The 12493-nt window shown below is 42.2% G+C and overlaps 1 pseudogene; it reads right to left on the bottom strand.

Annotated features, from left to right (window-relative positions):
* Nucleotides 1–2231: 2231 nt before the first annotated feature.
* Nucleotides 2232–3245, bottom strand: LOC137717056 (uncharacterized; annotated as a pseudogene).
* Between the last annotated feature and the right edge of the window lie 9248 nt (nt 3246–12493).

A 12493-nucleotide genomic window follows, 5' to 3' on the forward strand; every position in this document is an offset into this window, starting at 1 on the left:
TTGAAGACTGGGTGTATGGATTTCTTCAAGGGCTTTTGGGCTTGATCTTGAAGGTTGATGGATGAGCGGATCTTCAAGGGCTTTTAGGCTTAATCTTGAAGAACGATTGGATGTGTGGATTTGTTGAGGTTGTTGATCCAAAGGGCCGTTGGGGCTTGATCTTAGGATGAACGGATGATGAATGATGAACACTTCTCTTCAGATTTGACGAAGAACGAAGATAGCTTTCTTGGTCCTTCGAGATTTGCTTGAGAGCTTTAGAGTTTCAAGGCTTCAAGGTTTTGGTGTAATGTAAATTTACTTCTTTCTTTCTTCTTCTCCTTCCCCAAAATGAATGCCTTGGCTTCCTATTTATAGAATTCCAAAACTTGATTTTTGGATTTAAATAATCAGATGAAATAAATCATTTCTGCCAGGTATTGACACGTGTCCCATTTGATGACTTTTCCAATTTATTTCGATTTTTCGTTGAGTCACACGCTACATGTAAAATTTATGTGACACGTGAGCGTTGAAATTTTAATTATTGGTCAACATTCATTTCACCGAAATTTTGATGTCTACAAATGCCCCCACTTCAAGGGCATTTGTAGACATCGAGGCTGGAGATTTCTTCAAGGGCCATCGAGGCTTGATCTTGAGTTCGACTGGAAGATTTTCTGGTTTCCTCCAATCGTTGATTTTCCTTTGAGCTACTCTTGAACTGGGCAGCAGGATTCTTTTGGTCTCCCCCGAAGGTCTGAGCTTACTCCTTTTATCTGTTTCTTTGTTCAATCTCTCCAATTCGTATTGAAGAGGGTTAGAGGATAGCTCAGCATATGCAGTTGTTGCTTGTCTCCACATGCTTCAATGTATCATTTTCACTTGCCTTACTTGCTCCCCTTTGCAGAAGTGGTCCCTTCTCTGGAAGTGTATCAACCGTTGAAGATGACTACTCGAGAGCAACGCTAGGTAAGCAACCAGGGAATAGCTTCCAGGCAGTCGGCTCCAGATCGGAAGACTGACTCCAAGTGCCGGCTGATTGCTTCTTTCACTTTGCCATGCGAGTAAGAACAAGGACAAAGGAAAAGACAGGGAAAAAACATGATATGAGATACCTTTGCTTTCAAAGAAGCAGCGAATGAATCAGCACATATATTTGTTGTGCTTGTCTCCACATGCTTCGATCTACCGTTTCCTCCTGGCTCATCTGTACTCCAGGCATCTGGTATCATCTTTGGGGAAGAAGAAAAAATTGAGTATTTCGAAAGGCTTTGCTGGGAGTGCGCCCTCAGAGGTGAGGAAGAGTTGGGCATTTTCTTCAGGTCTGCCTTGCCATAAAAGATGAAGGTCGACATATATAGGGATTTCCTAATAACCAGTGGTGGTACTGTTCTTTTACCCTTGTCGACAAACGTCTCTTCGATTTTTGAACAAGTGTCTCTTCGATTTCTGAGCGAGCGCCTCTTCGAAAAAGTAGTCACGGGTGCGGCTCTGTCACCACGCTTGTTGGCAAATGCGCGTAGTTGGGATGATAACCTTCACGTGTTTTCAACTTTGTCAGAGATTTTTTGACAAAGTTGAACGCGTTATCTGAAAAGCCGCGAAAGCGTCGCCGAACTTCACGCAGGAACATCTGGTTTTTTGAATCGGTGGTCGTGTCGCCTTGGCTTTTTATAGAGGTATCGATCACCTCCAACATGCACACTTTGAAGATCGCCTGTTTGTGAAAATCGTCTTCGGCCCTTTCTGATTTTACTCCATCCACCTTTCTCTTTTAACCCTTTGACAATGGCTAACCCGTCTAACATTTGCTTAGATTTGAGTCTCAGCAGTGATCCGAGTGCGCCGCGTCAGGTAAATGTATGGTGCCCTTCTTTCTTATCTTCTAATGGCCCTTTGACAGGTGAAGATTCTGTGATGAAGGACGCAACAACAGCTACGATAGTAGCTAGGAACCTCCTCACTCCGAAGGATAGTAGGCTGCTTTCAGGACGGTCCGATGAGTTGGCCGTTCAAGAGTCCCTCGCTCTCAGTGTTCAGTGTGCAGGCTCTGTGTCCAACATGGGCCAACGCCTACTTGCTCGATCCCGTCAAGTGGAATCATTGATGACGGAGGTGGAAAGTCTTAAGCAAGAGATCAAGCAGCTTAAGTACGAGAATAGAAGTTTGCACGTGCTTGCAAATAACTATTCGACGGGCATGAAGAGGAAGCTTGATGAGGATAGCCAAGGTAAGAAGGCTAGGATGCATTATACTGCTGTGGAGGGCCAGAATACGATCCAGACTGCCCATACAGCCATAACTAGGTGGTTGCATTAGGGGGCCAGAAGGAGCCCATCCTGAGGGAGGCCGTGCTTGATAACCTTGCTGAGAGTATCCTCCAGACATTGCTGGATTTCTAACACGGTTTTTTACTAATAACTTCAGCTACCAACTGTTTTGCAGCTTCAATTTGTTCAGTAGTCCCGTCAATCTGTAGCGTCCTTTCTGTTGATGTGTCACCAGGTGGCAGATGCAAGGGAATAACCTGGATACGAGCTCCAGTCCTAGCTTGCACTGTTAACCTTCTAGAAACTATGGCAGGACCTCCTGATTCAGCCTCAGCAAGAACTTCATTGATCAAGTGCTCAGCCTTTGCGATCTGCTCCGGAGTACCCATGAGCTCCACCATCTTAGTCCGAAAATTGAGGTCCGCATCAGAATCTCGGGTAACTTGAATCTTGGCTCCCGACTGAGTCTGTAGATACTTGATAGTCTCCCCACCTTTACCAATCATGACACCAACCCTGCCATTGGGAACCTCAATCTTTTTTGCTCGATCCCTGGAAACCACCGTAAGATACCGGGATTGAAGAAGGAGCTGGGTTTGAGAAGTGAGGCTTTAAATCTGGCGGACCAGAGCTAAAGCCCTTGTCAATAGAATCGGAGCCACCATTGTCAACCCTAGAGCGCTTAGCATCTCCGCCGTTCAACAACCGAGCCGCGATCTCTTGCGCCTTCTGCTTGGCCAGCTGGAAATCTTCCATGGGGGGAGGAACGCTGCTGTATGACGTCGGCGCAGGGTCGGGGGATGAGACGGCGACTTAGGATGAGATCGAGGAGAACTTCTCAAGACACCCAACTCCTCCTGCACAGGAAAACCATGGCGAACAGAGACGGCAGTCAGAATATGCAGAAGTAAGCTTGCCGAGGAGACCATGAAGAAGGCGCGGCGAATCAACAGGAGGAGGTACGGGTCTCGCAAGTGATGATGATGATGACATTGGGCCGGCCCGTGGCATTTGGCGGGCTTGGCGAGAACTGGACCTGGGTGTGGGTTACCACTATCCATTTGGGTGTCTGACCTTATACCAGAGATCAATGAGCTTTGGATATCAGCGAAGGATTGGTGATTTCTCAAGTAGTGTTGATGGGGTTGTCGCATAGCAATATCACGACCAGGCAGACGACCGGGAAGCTTTACGGCGGTGTGAATGGCGACCTTGACGAATTTGACGTCGTTGAGGGTCACCAGCACGACCCTATTAACGAAGAAGAAGAAGCAGAATGGGCCTCTTGCGTGGCCTATGGCATTAGCCGGTCTCTAGGCTTCTGGGCCTGTAAATTGGAGGGAGGCCTGGCTTTTGACTCTCTTTTTGTCGGTGGAGAAAAAGGGGCAACCCAATTCCTTTCTTTATTATTTTTTTTTTGTTTTTGTTTTTTTTTTTTTCTTCTTTATATATATATATATATATATATTTAAAGAAACTGTAACTATTTTATAAAAAGTAATATCTTCCTCTGTAATAAAATTGACTTTTATTAGTCAATCATTTAATGAAACCTTTAATTTTTTTTTTTATTTTGATATGACTGGACTCGAAAATTGAATGTTTGAGTTGCCTACGTACCCCTCCAAAGAAAAGATCAAGTCATAATGTAGTTCAAATACTCTCTTTTTTTTTTTCTTTTTTTTTTAGTGTGTGTAGGTACTTGAAGTTTTGAAGTTTCAAGTTGCCTACGTACCCTTGGTTGAGGAGGGATCAAGTCATGACGTAGTTCAAATGAGTGATGGTGTTGATGATGATTTTGCCGTACACAGTTTATGCTCTTACGGGCCAGGAGCGTTTGTTGTCACCTTTTAGGCTCGTGCAGACCAGGAGCTTTTGGTGCCGTTTGCAGTTTCAGCTCATGCAGGCAAGGAGCGTTTGTTGTCGCCTTTTATGCTCATGCAGACCAAGAGCGTTGGTTGTTGTTTTGGATTTGTCAAGCGATCTTAGAGAGGCATTCCTTGCAATCTTCATAGCAAGGAGTCTTGACTGAGTGATTGAAGAAGTCTTTGGGGAAGAAATCGCGCATCGTGATGGCAACGGATGATCTTTGTGTCATAACTTCATCATCCTCAACACTTTCATGTAGCTTTGAAGGTTGACGATAGCTGCTTTGCCCCCTTTCCGATTGGTGAACTTGTGGAGGAGACCTATGTTTCTTGTGCATTTTCTTTGGAGTGACATAAGTCCATCCTTCAACTTCACTTGACTTGACTAACATGGTTTTGGAGCATGCCCCCAGCGGTTGAGGTGAAGATTTTGAGTTCAAAGAGCCAGAAGTGACGGTGGTATAGTTTGACTTCACCACATCATTAAGACCTAGCTCGATGATCCCTTTCTGAGCCAACTTCATGATGAGATCTTTTAGCACAAAGCACTTTTCCGTCGGATGACTAATGAAGCGGTGGAATTTACAATACCTTGGACTGTCAGTACGGTTCATATCTTCTAGCCGTTTGCACTCAGGTAGGTCAATCACCTTTTTGTCAAGCAAGTCTTTCAACATGGCAACCACGTCAGAGTCAGGGAATGGATAAGTCTTCTCCTCAAGCTCCTTCAAAGTGCGTCTACGTATCTCTTGATCACGAAAAGCTTCGGTTTAAATCGCCTTGCTTCGTGTATGGATTTTGACTGGAGTTGTGTTGACCGTCATTGCTTCCTTGGTGGGTTTCCACGTAGCCTTATCTACCTTTGGCCCCAAAACTTTGTCATTCTTCTAGTCGGCGATCTGTTCTTTCTTCCCATGACGGGTGATGCTTAACTCCATATCATGGGCGCGGGTGGCTAACTCCTCAAATGTTCGTGGTTTGATGCCTTGAAGGATGTAGTGTAGTCCCCACTGCATGCCTTGAACGCACATCTCAATGGCAGAGGTTTCAGAAAGCCGATCTTTGCAATCCAGGCTTAATGAACGCCATCTATTTATGTAGTCGACGACAGGTTCATCTCTCCACTGTTTCGTACTGGTCAGCTCTAGCATGCTTACAGTACGACGAGTGCTGTAGAAACGGTTAAGGAATTCCCTTTCTAGCTGGTCCCAACTGTTGATAGACTCAGGTTCGAGGTCAGTGTACCAGTCAAAAGCGTTACTTTTCAGCGAACGCACGAACTGTTTGACGAGGTAGTCTCCCTCTGTCCCAGCATTGTTGCAAGTTTCAACGAAATGGGCCACATGTTGCTTCGGGTTGCCTTTTCCATCGAACTGCATGAATTTTGGGGGCTGATAACCCCTTGGCATCTTCAAAGCATCAATCTTCTTGGAGTAAGGCTTTGAGTACAATACGGAGTCATGCGAGCTTCCTTCGTACTGTGTCTTGATAGTGTTTGCGATCATCTCCTGTAGCTGCTGGATAGAGAGAGATCCCATGAATGCCGTTGCTTGGTCTAGCTTCGGCTTCTCTTCAACTTTCTCCGCTGGTGGCTCCTCTTCTTCGTCGACTTCTTTCTTTAATAGGCCAACATTTGGGTCGACTTTCACGTCGGGCAGCGCATCTAGTTGGTTGACGAGTGCGGCAATCTGCAAGTCCTTTTCTTCCACAGTCCGTGTGAGCTTTACGATTGCTTCATTCATCCGAGCTAGTTGCTCCTCGATTGAAGTTGCTCCAGTGGTCATGACTTGCATGGTTGTACTACCGCTCAGATCAGCGTCGGAGAGTAGGGACTCTGAGTATTTCCTCGGGCTTTCGTCTTCTTTACCTTCTTGAATCGTGATGTAGAAAACATCTTGGATCTCCTCTTCAGTGCCGTTCTCTTGAGTTTGTTGGCATGAAGATTTGCCAGTGTGGACGATGATGCGCCTCCTTACCTTCAGTGGTCCTTTTGTGTCGACCTCTAGGATTGCTTGGCGCTTCATCCTTGAAGGAATCAAGCTTCGAGCGTCGTCTTTTTCTCCTAACTCATCGAGCTTTTCTTCCTTTGGTGTTGTCTTCCTCTTTCCAAAAGGCTTACCATTATCTTCAAATCTTTCTGAAGCTGATCGTCGCAGAGGAGAGATAGTTGTGTTGCTTTGTTTCTTAGGCTTTAACAACCTTTCAAAAACAGAGCTTTGGGATGTCGGCGCGTTAAGCCTCTTAAAGACAGAGGTTCGGTCTTGACCACCAATGCGATTAAGCACTGAAGTTCTGGAGCTTGAATGGCTCATCCTATCGAAGACCGACGTCCGAGGGGAGGGTTTAGGCTTTTCTTGGTCTTGTTCAATGTTCACGCTGATATGTTGAGCGCTAGCTTTCTTCACTTTGCTTGAAATCTTCACGGGTGCATTTGGTGTGAAGCCAAGTCCAGCTTTGTTGTTGTCAACTCCATAATCATGCTTCTTCAACTTCTTTTGAGTCTCGGTGAGGTCGCGATCTTTGTCGTTGACGGTGTTTGAAACCTTCTTTCCAAGATTTGAAGAGGAAGCAAAGTCATGCCTAGCCTTTGACATGAGTTCGTAGGCATTTGGGTTGAAGCCTTCTTCGGTCCTCTTAGTTGGAAGAGAGCTTGGTTTCACTATGACACCATGTTGCGCCTCCAGACGGTTGATGAGTTCGGCGGTTTGCAAGTTTTTCTCCTCTGCAGTCTTTATCAGCCTTGCAATTATTTCCTTCATCTGAACCAGCTGTTTTTCAATGGAGGTAGTGCCGATAGTCATGACTTGTTCTTTGTTTGAAGCCATGGACTGTGCTTGAATATCTTGAACGGAGACAGAGATGAGAGGTAGAGATGGTCCCACTGGGCGTGCCAAATTTGTAAACATGAAAAGTTCCTGCAACAAGAAACAAGAATACCGTGTACAAAATATATTTTGTATTAATGATTTTGGGGTTACAATCTCTTTGTAATTTGATCCTCTGATTCTATCTTCGTAGGGTGTAGGTTTATGGATGAGCTGTTGATCCAAAGGGCCGTCGGGGCTTGATCTAGGGATGAACAGTTGATGAACGGATCTTCAAGGGGCATTGGGCTTGATCTTGAAGACTGGGTATATGGATTTCTTCAAGGGCTTTTGGGCTTGATCTTGAAGGTTGATGGATGAGCGGATCTTAAAGGGCTTTTGGGCTTAATCTTGAAGAACGATTGGATGTGTGGATTTGTTGAGGTTGTTGATCCAAAGGGTCGTTGGGGCTTGATCTTAGGATGAACGGATGATGAATGATGAACACTTCTCTTCAGATTTGACGAAGAACGAAGATAGCTTTCTTGGTCCTTCGAGATTTGCTTGAGAGCTTTAGAGTTTCAAGGCTTCAAGGTTTTGGTGTAATGTAAATTTCCTTCTTTCTTTCTTCTTCTCCTTCCCCAAAATGAATGCCTTGGCTTCCTATTTATAGAATTCCAAAACTTGATTTTTGGATTTAAATAATCAGATGAAATAAATCATTTCTGCCAGGTATTGACACGTGTCCCATTTGATGACTTTTCCAATTTATTTCGATTTTTCGTTGAGTCACACGCTACATGTAAAATTTATGTGACACGTGAGCGTTGAAATTTTAATTATTGGTCAACATTCATTTCACCGAAATTTTGATGTCTACAAAGAGCTTTGAGATAAAGGATGCCATCGATGAAGATTCGAAGATTCGTTTGGGTCTAAAGAGGGTTTGTGATATGTGAGCTTGATATTTTCTGGTTGTGAAAAAACAGGAATGGTGAGAGGAGTTTCTGAAGGTGTAAAATGCAAATGAAGGAAATTCAGGTATTTATAGCATTTCAAAAGGAAGATCAAACGTTTGAAAGCGTTAGATTTTCAAATTTTAGGGCGAAATCAACCGAGAAAATCCCTAATCAGTTTGGATATTTTGGCACTCTCCAAGGATAGGATCGAGGTTTCCGTGGTTCAAGGATGCACGATTGCTTGCTGCGGCGGAATCAATGTATTAATGGGGAAAAGACAGTTCGGCTGGCGCATGTTTTCGAGGGTCATGATTGAGGGCTGCTATGTTAATCAAGGAATTGACATGTGGCAGGACATGGGGAAAAACAGAGATCGTGCAATCATATTTCATAAATGCGCATGGTGGTGGTTATCGAGACAATTAAGTCTAAAGGCAAATGACGTTTTCGCTTCTTCAAGATCGAGATTCAATCGAGGATTAGCGGTCGACGACCTCAGAAACGAGGGGGCAATGTTTGGACCTAAAATTATTGGTTGGGCTGAGTATGGAATTGTTCTCGGCCCAGAAGCTCTGTTCGAGGATTTCTACAAACCAGCCAGTTCATGGGCCACCTAACTAAAAGTTGGCCAAGCCCTATTTGGAAAAAAAATATTCTAGATGAATAGGAAGTAGGTGGACCCTATTGCAAAGCAGATGAATGAAGTGGTTAAGTCCTAATGCAGTGAGGATTCTCAGCCAGATAAGGATACCGAAAAGTGGAAGTGAATGTGGCCTAGTAAGAGGTTGAATTCAAAATCCTAATAAAAGTGGGATTGACCAAGATAAGATGGATTGGGGTAAGGAGTCCTAGTTCGAGTATGGTTAGGATTTGTTCTTGCTGCTATAAATAGGGAAATGAGGGTGTAATTCAAAGACCTCCAATTCAACACACAATTGCCTTGCGCAAACCTCTCAAACAACTTGAGATTTTTTTATTTTCTTTTTCCGCTGACATATCTTTAGTTTGGATAAATAGCATTGTGAAGGCAACCGGTGAACATCTTTAGTTTGTATAAACAACATTGTTACCATAGAATCAGCTGACCGAGGAGCACCTTCAGTTTGGATAAACAGCACTACTTTAAGACCGACTGGTTACCTATCCAAGTCTCGATCAAGAAGGGTTTCCGAATCCTTACTGACAGAGGTCATCTTATTAGCCTTCTCGGCGAAGTAAGGTGTTACGAGTTACGACATTCGGCACATTGAGCGCCGAGTGATTTTATGATTGGATACTCACAAGTAAGTTTCAGAGTTCGGCATTCTGACGGCCGAACCATATTTACCATCAAGACATACATCACTTTTGAATACTTATGTCCGTACAGTCTAGTGTCAATTCGACGTGCTTATACTCTCACGAATATAATCACTGTGATCGAATCCGGCGCCAACGATTTGTGAACTTCGTAGAACTAGCAGCCTTGTCTTCAGGTTCAAGAATCTAAAGGCCGAGATTTGTTCCTTCCTCAGCCGCAGTCGCAGGATAAAGAAGTCAGCAACGCGCTCAACGCAACATCAACAAATTTTACTCCTCGGCCGAGCTCAGCCAACGAGTTGGCACGCCCCGCATTCAGCCGAAGGACATAGTTAGCTTATTAGTTACTCGGCCTGCGCGCCACGTAGGTTTTGTAATTTTTAGGGTCAACAATTTCAAAGGCAAGTGTTTTGTTTACAACAAGACAAGACATCGTGCTAACGAATGTCAAAACCACAAAGGCCAAGACAATTCCAAAAAGAAGAGTAATGAAGTACACATAACCAAGGAAGAGAGGCTGTCCAAAGAGATCTCTGACATAAATCTTGCGGCCGTGGTATCTAAAGTCATCATGGTGGGAAACACTAAGGAATGGTGGGTTGACACTGGGGCTACTCGCCATATTTGCTCTGATAGAAAAATGTTTACCACCTATCAAGAAGTTACTCATAGAGAGCAATTGTTCATGGAGAATTCTTCTACATCCAAGGTTGAAGGCCTAGGAAAGGTAATTCTAAAGATGACTTCTGGAAAGGAACTCACTCTTACCGATGTGCTTCATGTGCCTAACATCAGAAAGAACTTAGTCTCCGGACCATTGTTAAGCAAAAATGGTTTTCGTTTAGTTTTTTAGTCTAATAAATTTGTACTAAGAAATAGTGGAATGTATGTTGGGAAAGGATATCTTAGTGATGGTCTTTTCAAAATGAATGTAACGACTGTTGTACCCAAAATTATCAATAAAGTTAATTCTTCTGCTTATATTGTGGAATCACCAAATATATGGCGTGGAAGGTTAGGACATGTGAATTATGATACTATCCGTAGGCTAATTAACATGGACCTATTACCTAAGTTTCATATTGATATAAGTCATAAATGCGAAACTTGTGTGGAAACAAAGTCAACTAAAGCACATTTTCACTCTATTGAAAGAAGTACAGAACCTCTAGAATTAATTCATAGTGATATTTGTGATCTAAAGTTTGTGCAAACTAGAGGACGCAAGAAATATTTTATTACTTTCATAAATGATTGCACAAGGTATTGCTATGTGTATTTGCTAAGAAGCAAAGATGAAGCCTTAGAAACGTTCACAAATTATAAGAACGAAGTTGAGAATCAACTTAGCAAAGAGATAAAGGTTATAAGAAGTGATAAGGGAGGTGAATACGTTGCACCCTTTTTTGAATTTTGTACTCAGCATGGGATTATTCACCAAACTACTGCTCCTTACTCACCCCAACAAAACTGAGTTGCTGAACACAAAAATCGTACATTGAAAGAAATGATGAATGTTATGTTGATAAGTTCTGGGGCAGCCCAGAATTTGTGGGGAGAAGCATTGCTTTCTGCAAACCACATTCTCAATAAATTACTTCACAAGAAGTTAGATAAGACACATTATGAATTATGGAAACGCAGAAAGCCTTCTTATAAATTTCTCAAAGTTTGGGGGTGTCTAGCTAAGGCAACTATCCCTGATCCTAAGAAGATTAAAATAGGACCTAAAACCATTGATTGTGTTTTCATTGGTTATGCCATAAATAGTAGTGCATATCGGTTTCTTGTACATAAATCGGATAATCCCGAAGTACATGTTAATACAATAATTGAATCAAAGAATGCCACATTATTTGAAAACGTATTTCCATGGAAAATTGCACAAGAACAAAGTTCTTTGAAAAGAACTTATGATGACTTTAATAGTAGTCATAAAGAAAGTAATGATAATTCTGTTGACTGAGAACATTTACAAGAAATAGAACCAAGATGTAGTAAGAGGGCTAAGATATCAACGTCTTTTGGACCTGATTTTCTTTCTTACTTGTTAGAAAATGAGCCTCGAATATATAAGGAAGCTATATCCTCTCCAAAAGCTTCATTTTGGAAAGAGGCTATTAATGCTGAAATTGAATCCATCATGCAAAATCATACATAGGAATTGGTGGATCTTCCTCCTGGAAACAAACCTTTAGGTTATAAATGGATTTTCAAAAGGAAAATGAAACCAGATGGATCTATTGACAAGTACAAGGCAATACTTGTCGCCAAAGGTTATAAGCAAAGAGAAGGCTTAGACTATTTTGATACATATTCGCCAGACACGAGGATAACATCCATCCGTATGTTGATTGCTATTGCAGCAATTCATAATCTTGGGATTCATCAAATGGATGTCAAGACTGCTTTTCTAAATGGTGATTTGGACGAGGAAATTTATATGGAACAACCTGAAGGTTTCATAGTGCATGGCCAAGAGAGAAAGGTATGTAGACTTGTTAAATCACTTTATGGTTTAAAACAAGCACCTAAGCAATGGCACCATAAGTTTGATACTACAATGTTGTCAAATGGATTTAAAATAAATGAGTATGACAAATGTGTTTACACTAAAAGCACACTAAAGGGATATGTCATTGTGTGTTTATATGTCGATGATATGCTAATAATTGGTAGTAATCATGAGATTATTAAATCTACCAAAAGAACGTTGGCTAGTAAGTTTGATATGAAACATTTGGGAGTTGCAGATGTTATACTAGGAATCAAGATTTGTAGAACGTCTGAAGGACTAATTTTATCTCAATCACATTATATTGAGAAAATACTTACAAAATTTAGTAATTATGTAAGTAATCCTGCAAAAACACCATATGATGTCAATTTGCATTTAACAAAGAATATTGGTCAATGTATATCTCAAAGTGAATATGCACGAATAATTGGTAGTTTAATGTACATTACAAATTGTACACATGTGGACATTGCATATTCAATTAACAGATTGAGTAGATACACGAGTAATCCTGGAAAGGATCATTGGAAGGCAATTGCAAGGGTTCTTGGTTATTTGAAATGTACGCAGAACTATGGATTGCATTTCACAAGATATCCAGCAGTACTTGAAGGCTATTGTGATGCTAACTGGATATCTGATACATAAGACTCGAAGTCCATAAGTGGATATGTTTTTACTTTGAGAGGCGGAGCCATTTCATGGAAATCCTCTAAACAAACGTGTATAGCTAGATCCACTATGGAATCTGAGTTCATTGCTTTAAACAAAGTAGGGGAAGAAGCTAAATGGC

The sequence above is a fragment of the Pyrus communis genome, chromosome 8, assembly GCF_041283825.1.
Source record: "Pyrus communis isolate YQ-2024b chromosome 8, ASM4128382v1, whole genome shotgun sequence".
NCBI classification, from domain to species: domain Eukaryota; kingdom Viridiplantae; phylum Streptophyta; class Magnoliopsida; order Rosales; family Rosaceae; genus Pyrus; species Pyrus communis.